The sequence below is a fragment of the Elaeis guineensis genome, chromosome 8 (assembly GCF_000442705.2).
Source record: "Elaeis guineensis isolate ETL-2024a chromosome 8, EG11, whole genome shotgun sequence".
NCBI classification, from domain to species: Eukaryota; Viridiplantae; Streptophyta; class Magnoliopsida; order Arecales; family Arecaceae; genus Elaeis; species Elaeis guineensis.
In genome coordinates, this window is record NC_026000.2 from 123,682,156 (window position 1) to 123,696,499 (window position 14,344).

The following is a 14,344-nucleotide window of genomic DNA, read 5'->3' on the forward strand; positions in this document are numbered from 1 at the left end:
TGGAGTACATGATTAAAAAAAAAAAAACATAAATGGATCAAAGGCAAGAAGTCTAAGCAGCCAGTGCTTTTTTTTTTCCTGGTAAAAGTAAATAGCCAGTGTTTAAAGCGATATGAGCAACACTGTCCAGGGTCGTGGCTTGTGCATGCAGAAATAAGCTGCCCTGTCTCCATAGCATGTGCAGTACCAAAGAAAAGCCCAGTCGAGCAGGTAAGAGGTTGAACATAGCAGGTCGTACCGAATAATATCAGACTGGTCTGCGAATATATTGCAAATATCCTAAGAAGATAAGACAGGTGACAATATATATAATAGTTTGGGGGCATGATGCACGAGCACAATAAGCAGATCTATGTACAAAATTCATGAAGCAGATGCCATGCTTTAAAACTGTGCAAAGCATGATCTAATGGTTCACACCTTGAGAGAAGATCAATCATTCTTTCGCGTGAAAGATACAACCGGCACTCAACAAACTTCAGAACTAAGGCACATGGCTATCCCATTGCAACAAGGGAATAGGCTGTAAGAGGCCACTGTCCTGGGGGATGTAATAAAAGAACATGTCAAACACAGCATATTGCCATAGCCAGTAGCCAAGTATGTACCCATAAGAGTGATTAACACCCCAAGTCTCATGAGAGATAACACAGGAAAATAATAAGTTAGAACCATGAGTAGTTAAGATGACATAATAAAACGGTCTGCCAGACAAAATACGAAGTTTACTTGACATACCTAATGAAATAGCCATGTTCAGCAGCAATACCAAGGGCTTCACAAGGTGCAAACCATTCACCAAGAGATGTCTGTCCTGTTCCACTGACAATAAACACGGTATTGCTTGGATCACTGCATAAGTTGTTCGGGACAGAAATGATATCTGCACTTGGCACTCACTCATTCGTTGCTCCAATGTTAATCAGCTTCCTAATACCATTTATGAGTTATGGCACTTGTGGAGACCAACAATAGGTGCTTCAGAATGGGCAAAAGCTCGGGACACAATTCTAGCCGTGGGATTTTGGAGTATTTGGAAAGAAAGGAATGGCCGGGTTTTCAAATTTGAAGCTTACTCTTTCTGGGTGGTCTCCAATCGGATAGCGTCCTTGTTCTCTACCTGGACCATTAACGCCCGAAGCCATGCAATACAAGCGATAAGGAGGCAATTTCAGTCTTAAAATCTAGCCACACTCAATACTTCTTAAAGCTTTTACAGTATTACCAACACTTTGCTTCAGGTCACATCTTAGAACCATTTTTGACTGCTGAAATATCCCATACGAGTGCCTAACAGGTATCAGGTGTCTTCAGATCTATTCTATATAATTTTCAGACCGTCTTCAGACCTGTTAATACTCTATATAGTCTGTTTTATCTAAAGATTCTTCAGGGCAGGAAGGGAAGCTTTTTTTGTGTTGGGGCCCATGCTCTGCCCAAGAGCTGAAAATTCCACGTCCCTTGTAAGCTTCCCCAACCTGCTTTTGTCTCTTGTACTATTAAATATTATAAATTTAATAAATCTGGTGGAAATCTCTTACTTCCTCTGCTACTTTAAAAAAATAAGTTAGAACCATGAGAAAGCCTCCAAGCGTAGCGCTTAACAGAAACTACAAAGCGAGATTATCGAAGCATAAACACTAAACCTGCTACCCAGTAAAGGCGACATGAACAGAACTCCCCAGGGATGGTCGTAGTAGCAGCAAACTTTGGACTGCAACATGATGGACATGTAGCACACTTTGGACAGGCTAGAACACAAAAAACAACTTGTCACAATATAATCCTTGGTGACTTACACCTTCATATTACTCATTCCAAAGAAAACTGATTGCACTTCGATCTCTGACTACCGGCCTATTGGCATCGAGCATGGAATGGTTAACATTATCTCCAAGGTATTGTCCACCCGGCTCCAAGACAAGATGGAATTATTGATCTCCAAGTGTCAAACCGCTTTTGTCAGAGGGCGGGTAATCTTCAAGGGCTTTATATCAGCTACTGAAATCATATCATACGACAAACGGACCAAATTCCCTACTGTACTTTGTAAGATCGACTTTGAAAAGGCTTTTGACCGTGTCTCTTGGGATTTTTTGATGGAGCTAATAAAACATAGGGGATTTGATAATAGATGGATCGACTGGATGAGATCTCTGCTTCAATCGTCAAACTTAGCTTTAGCCATCGACAGCTCTATCGGCAACTGGTTCCATAACAGGATGAGTTTAAAATAAAGAAACCCACTTTCTTCTCTGTTGTTCATTTTGCTAATAGATACCCTTGCAAAAATCTTAGAGACTGCTAATCTGAAAATCAGATTCAAGGAATTGGTCCCCATGGTATCACCGGGCATATTCAGTGACTTCAATTTGCTGATGATACGCTAGTATTCTGCAAGCATTAAAACCTTGAAACTAATCCTCTATGCTTTTGAATTGATAACAGGCCTGAAGATCAACTTCTACAAATCCCAACTCATTGGGTTGGGAATTAACGAAGAGATGCAGGATGGGTTTGCTGCCATGCTTGGGTGCAATGCTGGAAAGCTGCTCGTACGTTATCTTGGAGTACCATTGTACCACTCAATGCCAAGAAAAAGAGATCGATCCTTTCTCTCAGAAAAAATCACAAGGAGATTATGTGGGAGAAAAGAGTCTTTTTGCGATAAAATTATTTATGACGAAAATATTTTCATCACCAATAAAATTATTTATGATGAAAAAAATATTCATCGTAAATAATTTAATATTTATGATGAAAATAATTTTTCGTTGCAACTAGTCACGTATCAATGATGGAAAAAATTTTCATTGTAAATACTTATTATTTGCAATGAATATTTTCATCATAAATAATTTATCATTTATTTTAATTTTAAATTTTTAAATATTAGTGATGAAAATATTTTCATCATAAATAATTTACATATATCCAATGAAAAATCTATTTTTATCGCCAATAATCTTATTTGCAATGCAAATATTATCATTGCCAATATTTGCAAAAAAATAAGAAATTTAAAAAATTCAAAAATTACTGATTATTTATGAAAAAATTTTTTATCATGAATAATCGAATATTTATAATAAAAAATTTATCATAAATACTTAATTATTTATGATGAAAATATTTTTATCGCCTATATTTTAAAAAAATTAAAAATTTTAAAAAAATCAAAAATTACTTATTATTTGTGATAAAAATTATCCATCATAAATAATCAAGTATTTTGATAAAAAAAATTTCATCGTCAATACCTAATTATTTATAATGAAAATATTTTCATCGTCAATATTTAAAAAAATCAAAAGTTCTAGTTATTTGCAATAAAAATTTTTCATGTAAATAATTTAGTGTTTACGATGAAAAAAATTTACATCATAATTACTTAATTATTTATGACTAAAAAATTTTTATCATCAATATTTAAAAAATAAAAAATTTAAAAAAATCATAAAATTTAAATTTTTGATTTTGTGTAAAGCAACTGCATCTAATTTTTGTTGCAACTGTATACATCTTTTATTTTTTTACATCGTAAAGAAGCAAATGTGAGTTATATTCAGATCGAACTTTTTGTATGAAAAAATCATATGAAAGTTGGTGATATTCGTAGAGTAAAATGAATAGATCATTTTGAATGAAATGAGCTATATGTTTATTTACGACGTAAAATTTATCTGTTCATCACTATTACTATTACTAATGATATCAATGAATCTTTTTGATGGAGTGTTTGCCTTAAGCTGTATGAAAGAACCTCCTTTCATGCAGAAACTATATAGTTAAGCAGCATATTTTGGCATGACTTCCACAATCTAAAAAGGTACCATACTTTCTACATCGATCGATGCTCAAATATATCTCTGTAGGAGTTTCAATCATGAGAAGACAAACAATACGAGCACTCATCTTCCTAGTAATGAAAAGCATACATATAAGTTTGTGCTTTATAACATAACTTGCACTATCCGTAGGTCTATTTTGATTCTGGTTAATTGCTCTTTGATGCTCTCACAATTCCTCTTGAATTTCTCAAGCTCGATCCTCACATGCAATATACAAGCTTCTGGACCTCTAACTTTCTATCCTTATCCTATCCTTTAAATCTCAATCTTGATGGATTTATCTTGCGATCTCAGAATCATCGTGATATTCTCGTATTCTGACTTTCAAAACAAACACTCTAAGAAGAAGACGAGCTCTTTGGAGATTAAAAATCTTAAAACTATCGATCTCCCATAGTGCCCATTCCATTGCGGAAGCCAAAGAATTATTCTTATAACAATTATTAGCAATGTAAATTGAACTTTTTATCATAATTATATTTTTTATGTAATTTTTTTTTGAAGAAAAAAATTTTTTTAGAGAAAAAATTACCAATTAACTATTTATTTAATTTTTTTTGATTAATAAAAAAAAATTTTCAATGAAATTATTTTAAAAAAAAATTTTAAACACAAATTTTTTAGATTAAAAAAATTAATTTTATTTTTCATCATGAATATTTTTTTAATATCATTTTTTTTCTTAAATTTTTTGGATAGAAAATTTTCTTGGTGCAAAAATCTAAAATAATTTTTTTATGAAATTATTATTGGGAAGATTTTTTTAGACTAAAAAAATTTGAGAAGAATTTTTTTTTTAATTATTAGCAATGTAAACCAAATTTTCATAGCAAATAGTCTTTAAATTTTTTTAAAATTTTAGAAAAAATTATTTGTGACATAAATTTAATCAATTTTTGTAAAGAGCAAATTTGTTAATGAGAAAAAAAATTATGAGCAATGAAAAAAATTTTCATCAGCAAAACCATTTTAAAAATAAATTTTTTTATTTTTTTGAAAAAAAATTATTAGAGAGAATTTTTTTTTGGATGGTATTTATTAGCGATGGAAATTATATTTCCATTGCTAATACCTTTATTAACGATTAATATTTTTATTTCCGTCGTCACTAAGTTATTTCATAAATTTTTTGGATGAAATTTTTTTAGAGAAAAAAATTTTTCAGTAGAAAATTTTTGGTGGATTTTATTGGCAACGAAAATTGCTTTCCATCGCTAATAAGTGTATTAGCAATGAAAATTTTCATCGCTAATAGTTCTTCATTTATTAAACATTAACTCGACGTCCCTTCATGCCAAACCCTCTACCTCCCCTTCCCTCTCTCCTCTCCGAGCTCTCCCCCCTCTCTCTATCCCTCTTCCCCCCATGAAACCCTCTCCCTCTCCCTCTCTGAGCTCTTCCCCCCTCTCTTCCTGTCGAAAACTGCATCTCCACTGTTGCTGCCATCCGTTGCCATTATGTGGGCTTCTCCGCCACCGCCGTTGCCATCTGCTAGAGGTAAGGGTTCTTCCTACCCCTTTTTTTTTGGTTGATCAGGCCACCGAGGGATGGAGGGGGTTGCAGGGGTGGGGGTGGGCACCAGGGGCAACACTGGGGTGGGGAGGGGGTCAGGGGGTGGAGGGGGTTGCAGGGGTGGAGGTGGGCGGTCGGGGGCGACATGGTGGCGGGGAGGGGGTCGGGGGATGGAGGGGGTTGCAAGGGTGGTGGTGGGCGGCTGAGGCCGACATGGGGGCGGGGAGCAGGTCGGGGGGCGGAGGGGGTTGCAGGGGTGGGGTGGGCAGCCAGGGGCGATACGAGGGCCGGGGGTCGGCCGGGGTGGGGAGGGAGGAAGGAAAGGGAGAAACGAGGGGGGAAAGAAAAAAAAAATTAAAAAATAATAAATTAATAAATTATTAATCAAATATTTTATTATTCGAGGTCAGGATTTGGGTCGAGATCCCGATCTGGGTTGGGATCGAGATCAGGATCTAATCAAGATTCGAGTTGGGATTCAGGTCGTGGGGGGTTGGAGAGGGTGGTGGCGCCACGGGGGGTGGGTGACGGTGGTGGTGCCACGGGAGCGAGGGTTGCGGGGGCCGAGTCTAGGCATTGCAAGGTGGGTGATGGTGGCGACACCGCGGGAGTTGGGTTCACGGGGGTCGAGTCCGAGTCACGAGGGGTGGGTAACGGCACCAGCACCGCAGCAGCAGTGGTCGCGGGGGCTGAGTGCGGGCGGTGGGGGGTAGGTGACGGCGACGGCACCGTGTTGGGTGGGTCAGGCTGCACGGGGTGGGTCAGGCCGCGGGTGGATGATGTTTAGAGTAAAAGTAATTTTTAGAAAAAAAATATTTAGGATAAAATATATTTAGGAGAAAAATAATTGTTACGAAAAAAATATTTAGGAGAAAAAATATTTAAGAAAAAATATTTTTAGGTAAAAAATATTTTAAAAAAATAAAAAATCATTTATTATATATATAAAAGTTAAAATATGGATTGGATCGGGGTCGGGGTCGAGGGAGAAGGAAGAGGGGGTTAATCGATCCGAACTTAGTTGGGTCGGCTCCTGGCCGGGCCAAATGTCTGCCCGAGCCTAGCCCGATAGCCAAATGGGCCCTATTTTTTTGGCTAGAGCCCGACCTAAATGGTTTGTGGTCAAGTTCGAAGCCCGATCCCATGGACCTCGGGCCAGCCCGATGGGCCTCCTAGTGGCCCGACCCACTTTCAGCCCTATCTGCGAGATTGCCTCCACGGTACTACTTTTAGTGAATTTGGAAGATGAGGGAGACGGAGTGGAGGATACTCGATGTGGGATTGAGTTTTATGTTATTATTTTGTGTTAATATTATTTTGCATACTCAACTACTTATAGTTTATTTTTATTTATTGCATAAATTTTTTAGTGTTATTATTGAAATTTATAAACTTTTTATTATTCCACTAGCACAATGCACATTACTTTTGCTTATTATAATTTAATTATTTTATGTACTATTTTGTATGTATTTACTTATTATAATTAAATATAAAAAATATTTTTATTTTAGAGAAAACTATACTAAAATTTTTGATGAAAAAATTTTAATGCAGAGTTACTCTTTTTTGATAAATTAGAAATCCATCTCTGAATGTATGTTTAGAGATGATAGTTAAATTGCATTGAGCCATAAATTCTCATTCAAGAGTCGATTTTGATCGAGATTGACTCTTAATATCCTGTATTCAGACTTTTTAGAAAAGTAATGATCATATTATTATTAATAGTTGATATTTTATTTTATTATGTGGTAGTCAGCAGTTATCTATCCACTGTTCTTCGGATATATGGTGGATAGGATGCATAAGTATCATATTCACATCGTATACTTAAAAAATTATGAGGAGATGCTATCAAAATTTTGATAATAATGAAACAAAATATTGACTAATAATAATAATAAGATTATTACTTTTTTGAAAGGGATAGGACCACACATTTAGTAATGATTTGAAATGGATAGGATCATATATTTTTATTTCATTAAATTGGTAGAAGGAGATTTTTTATGTTACTGTTCAGTCTATGTTCTTAAATAATGTTGTTTTATATAAAATAATTCGTGTCTAGATCCAGATCGAGATTTGGTCTGAAATTTGGATCGAGATTCACTCCGAAATTTGGGTCGGGATCCGATTCGGATGAATACCACTGAAATTTTTTTTGTTGTTAATAGTTTTTGTGTTTGTTGTTAGATGGATATCAATAAAAATTGGATGAATGTCTAAAGTATTTTTTTGTCTGAATATCAAAAAGATGTTCAAAATTTTATTGAGTTTGCACAGCATAAGGCTGACAGTGCTAGTCGAATAAAGTATCCATGCAAAAGATGTATCAATATGATATATTATCACATAACACTTATTGAGGAGCATCTGCTAAGTTATGGTATGGATAAGAAGTATACTTGCTGGATATGGTATGGAGAGGATGATCCGAATGAAGTTGTGCATGACGATGATAATACTGGAGATGATAGTGATACTATTGAACCTATCAAACATGGTGGTATAAGAGAACTATTGGATGATTTACATCAGGGTGTTTGTTCAAATGTATGCATAAGTACTAGTGCATCTGAAGGTAATTCTGATCATGAACATAATATCTGGCTTAGGTAAAAGGGACTTCTAAATAGTTTGCAAAGCTTGTAAGGGTTGCACGAGAGCCACTTTATCCAAATTGTGCAAAGTTCTCCAAGTTAGAGTTTTTGATAAAATTGCTTTATATTAAAACCGTGAACTGATGGAGTCAGAAGTCATTTGATCAAAATTTGGCATTGATTAAAGTAGCTCTTCTTGATAGAGAGAGACTACCAAAATCATATTCTGAAGTAAAAATATACATGCTGAAATTGAGACTTGGCTATATACCTATACATGCCTGCAAAAATGACTATATATTATTTTATAAGGATAACGAACAGACAACTGAATATCCAAAATGTGGTGAGCGTAGCTACAAAATCAATAACAAAAAAGAAAGAAGGTACCTCAAAAGAGTTTAAGATAGTTTTCATTGATTCCAAGACTTCAAAATTTGTATATGTCCACAAAGACAGCTGAAGAAATGAGATGGCATCATGAGTAGTGGGTTTCGAAGGAGAATGTACTTTGCTATCCGACCAACTCGTAGTGTGAAAGACTTCGATGCAAAGTATCCACACTTTACGAGTGACCCGCACAATATCCGGCTTGCTCTAGCGATAGATGGATTTAATCTCTTTGGCAATTTGAGTACTTTCTATAGCATGTGGCTTGTGATGCTAGTTGTATATAATGTGTCACCTTGGAAGTGTATGAAAGAACTATTTATTTTTATATCACTGTTGATTTCATGTCCGAAAGCACCGGGTAAAGAAATTGATGTATATCTACGATCGTTAATCAATAATCTGAAGGAGCTATGGGAAAATGGAGTTCAGACATATGATTTTGTGAGTCGAAGAAATTTTAAGTTACACACTTCGATTTTTTTGACCATAAATGATTTTCTTGTATATAGAAACTTATCTGAATGGAGCACCAAAGAATATCTGGCATATCCAATATGCAACAAGGATGCGTCCTCCTTACATCTAAAGTATGGATGAAAAATATGCTTCATGGGTCATCAGTGATTTCTACCTGGTAATCACTCTTGGAGGATCCGTTACAACCAATACTTTGATGGTAAGTCCGACCGGCATCCACCATCTAAGGAGTTAAGTGGAGCAAAAGTTTTAGAATAACTTAAAATTATTGAAAATATTTAACTTAAAATATCAGGTACTCGCAAGCGGAAGCGTACTGAAGTTGAGCTGAATTAGACGAAGCAAAGTATTTTTTTTAAACTACCATATTGGAAGCAGCTACTACTTCATCATAATTTGGATGTAATGCACATTGAAAAGAATATTTATGATAATATCATCGGTACAGTATTGAATATTCTAGAAAAAATAAAAGATAGTACAAAAGCTCGTCTTAATTTGTAGAAAATAAAAATCCGATCGGAGTTGCATTTAGTTCGTCGAGGTGATAGATTTTTTATGCCACCAACATGTTATTTGCTATTTGGTGAGAAAAAGAAAAGTTTCTATGGATGGTTCAAAACTATAAAGTTTTCTGATGCCGATGCTTCAAATGTATCGCGGTGTGTTGGCAACATTATTCACGTAGAAGCGTAAGACTCTAACACTTGCAGGGCACATTGTCCTAGTGAATTTAGTGCTTAGAGCCATACCCATCTACTAGATGTCGATGTTGAAACTCCCATCTCTGTCATGTAAGATATCAACCAAATTTGCCGAGATTTCATCTGGGACGGCTTGCACTCTAGGAGCATGGTCAAACATCTAGTTAATTAGAAGCAGATGTGCAGACCAAAAAGACTTGGAGGGTTGGGAATTAAAGATCTTTCTACTCTCAACCAAGCTCTTCTTCTTAAATGGTGAAGTTCTATAAGGAGCAGGGAAAACCATGGTGTGTCTTGTTACAAGCCATTTACTACTTAAGGAGGTTGCCAATGGAGCCAACTCACTATCTAAAAAGCATTGCCTCTCCTTTCTGGTGTAGCCTTCTTAATTTACATGGTCTATTCAAAGACTGCTTTTATCCAAACATAGGTTGTGGGAGTCAAGTATTGTTTTGGCATGATGCTTGGGTAGGGAATGCTCCATTGAACATCATCTACCCACATTTATAACTGCTAGCAAGGAATCAAGGAAGTTCCGTTGCAGAATTTTTGGGTCAAAGCACTATTGAGTTAAATTTCAGATGGCCTTTTAGTTCCATAGCACTAAGGGAGTACCAGGTACTATTCTTGTTCCAACAAACCTCTTTTCTCACAACCAACTCTAACAAATGGGTATGGAAGTGGAATACAAATGGATTATTCTTCGTGAAATGCTGCTACAATTTTCTTATGCATGGCGGCATGATCTGTCGCTTCGGATGCTACATTTAGAAACTCCCTCTCCCAAAAAAAGCTAAACTGTTTGCCTGACTGTGCTACCATGATAAGATACATACAGTCGAGAATCTCATCGGGAAGGGTGTTGACATAATAAAAAGATGTTGCTTCTATGGTGAAAATGGTGAAACAACAGATCATGTTTTGGTGCAGTGTGAATATTCTAAGACTTATTGGAGGACCATTTTTGGAAAGCTCACGGTCACTGAGCTTCCAAGCACTTATAGGGACATATGGGACAATTGGAGAAGGCAGGATCTTGTTGCTCAATTAAGCCCTGCTCTTGAAAGCCTAATAGTCATGGATACCTAGTGCTTGTAGAAGGAAAGGAACCTTAGGAAGTTTCAGTTCCAAGCCACTACAGCACCAAAAGTGCAGTTGCTAAACAAACTCATTTCATATTCTGGAGTTGGGTATCTCTTGCTCACAACTGTAACATTCAAAAAGTACTTGTCAAGCTCTACCATCTATCCAGCATGGACAACTGTATTGGAGGAAAATCGACAGATGTTGAGTTTTGGTGCTTCAAATTTGAGCTACAGTAGTAAAGACCAGATCAGCAAAGCCCAAGATGAAGTAGTCCATGGTGTACGGGCCCGTAGGTGCGAGGGGCCTTGCAGCACACGCATCCTAAGTGGGGCCTCTAGCACGTGCGGCCTGTCCAACGTGTGCAGTGCACGTAGCCTAGTCGGGCACGTGGCCCAGGATGCATGCAGGCATGCGGTCCAGGTAAGCACCCACACGGTGCACACGCAGGCGCGCGATCTAAGTGGGTGCCCATATGGTGCATGCCTGGTCCATCGTGCATTCATGGGAGAAAATGCAGTCCATGCCTTGCGCATGGACCACCATGGTCTAAAGGAGTTTTTACGTGGTCTACGTGGGATCTGATGGTGGTTTCGTGTGATCGGATAGCTGCAACATGCACGGATGCATGATCTTGTATGATCAAGTAGCCACGAGTGCGTGCAGGAGCGATCAAATGGCAGGAAAAGATTTTTAAGGCTTAACAAGAGTCTGAATTCAGTTTGAACTTGGTTTTGGATCTTTAAAGTGGCCTGACGGCCTAAGGAAATAGAGAAGGGGAGCCTAAGGGTCTTTGTGAGGGGCAGAGGGTTTTCTTAAGGATTTTTGTGAGAGCTTTATAAGGGCTAAGTGTTTCTTATTGAAAGAGAGAGATTGATGTATGAGAGTTGAGAGGATGTGATCTTCTCTTATATTTGTTCCTTCTTTCATAATAAAGCTTGCATGTCTTGTAGAAGTAAGTCTTGGGCTAATCCACATATTTGATTGTGTCTTTTTATATATCTCTTCTTCCATCTTGTTGTGGTATCGATATCGTCATCTGGATTAGCAATCTTGGATGGGAGATTCGTATTCCGCACTTATGAGAGATCCTAACAAGTGGTATCAGAGCATGTGGTTGTCCAAACTGTAGTGATATTGATCGAGGTTGAAGAAGATGGAGAAGACAGGCTCAATCAAGATGGAAATCAATCAATATAATGGAAAGAGCAATTTCTCCCTATAGCAAGCAAGGGCGAAGGATGTATTCATCCAACAAGAGTTAATTGATGCTTTCTTATATGAGGAGAAGCCAACTATCATGGAAGAGAAGGATTGGAGGGTGATCGATAGATATTGAGTTTTAGTGCCTCGAATTCGAACCGTAGCAATGAAGACCTGATCAGGAAAGCCCAAGATGAAGTAGTCCATGGTGCACGAGCCTGCAGGTGCAAGGGGGCCTTCAGCACACACGGCCCAAGTGGGGCCTCCAGCAGACGTGGCCCGCCAGCGCTTGCAGTGCATGCAGCCTAGTCGAGCACGTGGCCCAGGACGTGCGTGGTCATGCGGTCCAGGTGCGCACCCATGTGGTGTACATGCAGGCACACGATCTAGGCATGCACCCATGTAGTGCATGCATGGTCCACCGCACAGGCGCATGATCTAAGCACGCGCCCATACAGTGCACATGCGGTCCACCGTGCGTTTGTGAGAGAAAATGCAATCCACACCTTGTGCGTGGACCACCATGGTCTAGAGAAGTTTTCACACAGTCAACATGCAATCTGACAGTGGTTTCGTGTGATCAGACGGCTGCAACATGCATAGATGCATGATCTTGCATGATAAAGCAGCCACGGGTACGTGCAAGAGCGATCGAATGGTAGGAAAAGATTTTGAGGATTAACAAGAGTCTGAATTCAGTTTGAACTTAGTTTTGGATCTTTAAAGGGCCTGATGGCCTGGGAAAATAGTGAAGGGGAGCTTGACGGTTTTTGTGAGGGGCAGAGGGTTTTCTTAAGGGTTTTTGTGAGAGCTTTGTAAGGGCTGAGTGCTTGTTGTTGAGAGAGAGAAATTGATGCATGAGAGTTGAGAGGGTGTGATATCCTCTTATATTTATTTTTTCTTTCGTAATGAAGCCTGCATGTCTTATGGAGGTAAGCCTTGGGCTGATCCACATATTTGATTATGTCCTTTTGTATATCTCTTCTTTCTTCTTATTATGGTATCGACATCGTCATCTGGATAAGCGATCTTGAACAGAAGATCCGTATTTTGCACTTATGAGTGATCCATCCTAATAAGTGGTATCAAAGCACGTGGTTGTCCAGACTGCGGTGATGTTGATCAAGGTTGAAGAAGATGGAGAAGATAGGCTCAATTAAGGTAGAGATCAACCGATATGATGAGAAGAGTAATTTCTCCTCATGACAAGCAATGGTGAAGAATGTGTTCATCCAACAAGAGTTAAGTGATGCTCTCTTGTGCGAGGAGAAGCTGACTACCATGGAGGAGAAAGATTGGATGCAACTCTAGATACAAGCGGTGAGTATAATCTGCTTATATTTGATGGATGATGTGATGATTTATGTGCTTAGTGAGATTTTTCCGACAGTAATGTAGATGAAGCTCTAGGAGATGTATATAACGAAGTCACTCACTAATACTCTCTTTTTCTAGAAATAGTTCTACCAGCTACGGATGAGCAAGGGATAAAGTGTGCAGGAGCATCTCAGCAACTTTCAGAAGATCCTCACTGATCTCCTCAATGTTGGCGAGAAGGTTGCAGAGAAGATCAAGGTATTGGTCTTGCTTTAATCACTTTTTCCTTCTTTTGAGTCTTCAGTGACTGCTCTTCTTATAGAGAAAAAAATCATCAAAGTGGATGAAGTCGCTTATGCACTTTTCCAAAATGAGGTTTTCAGACAGGAGAACCGAGCTTCGAGTTCAAGTGGCGACTCGACTATGACGATGACTAGAGAAAGTAGTGGCAAAGGATGAAGGGGCAGAGGATCGCAAGGTGGGCGGTCTAGATCCAAATAAAAGGACTACAGTAAGATTCGATGCTATAGATATAATGAGTTGGGGTATCAAGTTAGAGATTATCCATAGCTCAAAAATCGGACAAAAACTACTACGGCGGTAGTGATCCAAGATAGCGATACAAAAGAAAGTGATGATATTCTTTTGGTGATTGATAAGTGATATCTCATGATGTTGTCATTAGGACACCATGATTATCAGTTTAAATCAATTTTAAAAAAATTAAAAATATACAAAAAATAATGAGTCAGATCAATTTCACAGAAAAAGTAGTGCTTTTTTGAAAACTTTGATATTATAAAAGAAAAAATCAAAAAAATAATTTAAGTCAAAAAGTAGAAATTAAAGTGTAAGAAAAAGAATTTTGGTACTAAGATCTACTATCTAGATCTTAGCTCCTACTTTGCAATAAAAATAAAGAACAGAAATTTAAAGAGCATAAAAATAAAGAGCAAAAACTTAAAGAGCATAAAAATAATCCTTGCATTAATTAAAATTTAAAATTTAATTACAAAGAATTAAAAAGATAAAGTAAAGAAAATAAAAACTATAACAAAGATTCTGAAATTGATTGATGCAGTCTTGTCGGCAAGATGGTTGATGACCTCACCTTCTTTCTTTCAACTTCTCAAAGCATGCTGGGCTTTTTCTTCTTCTTCTCCTTTGGATTTAATCTTCAAGATGGTATAGATGTGGA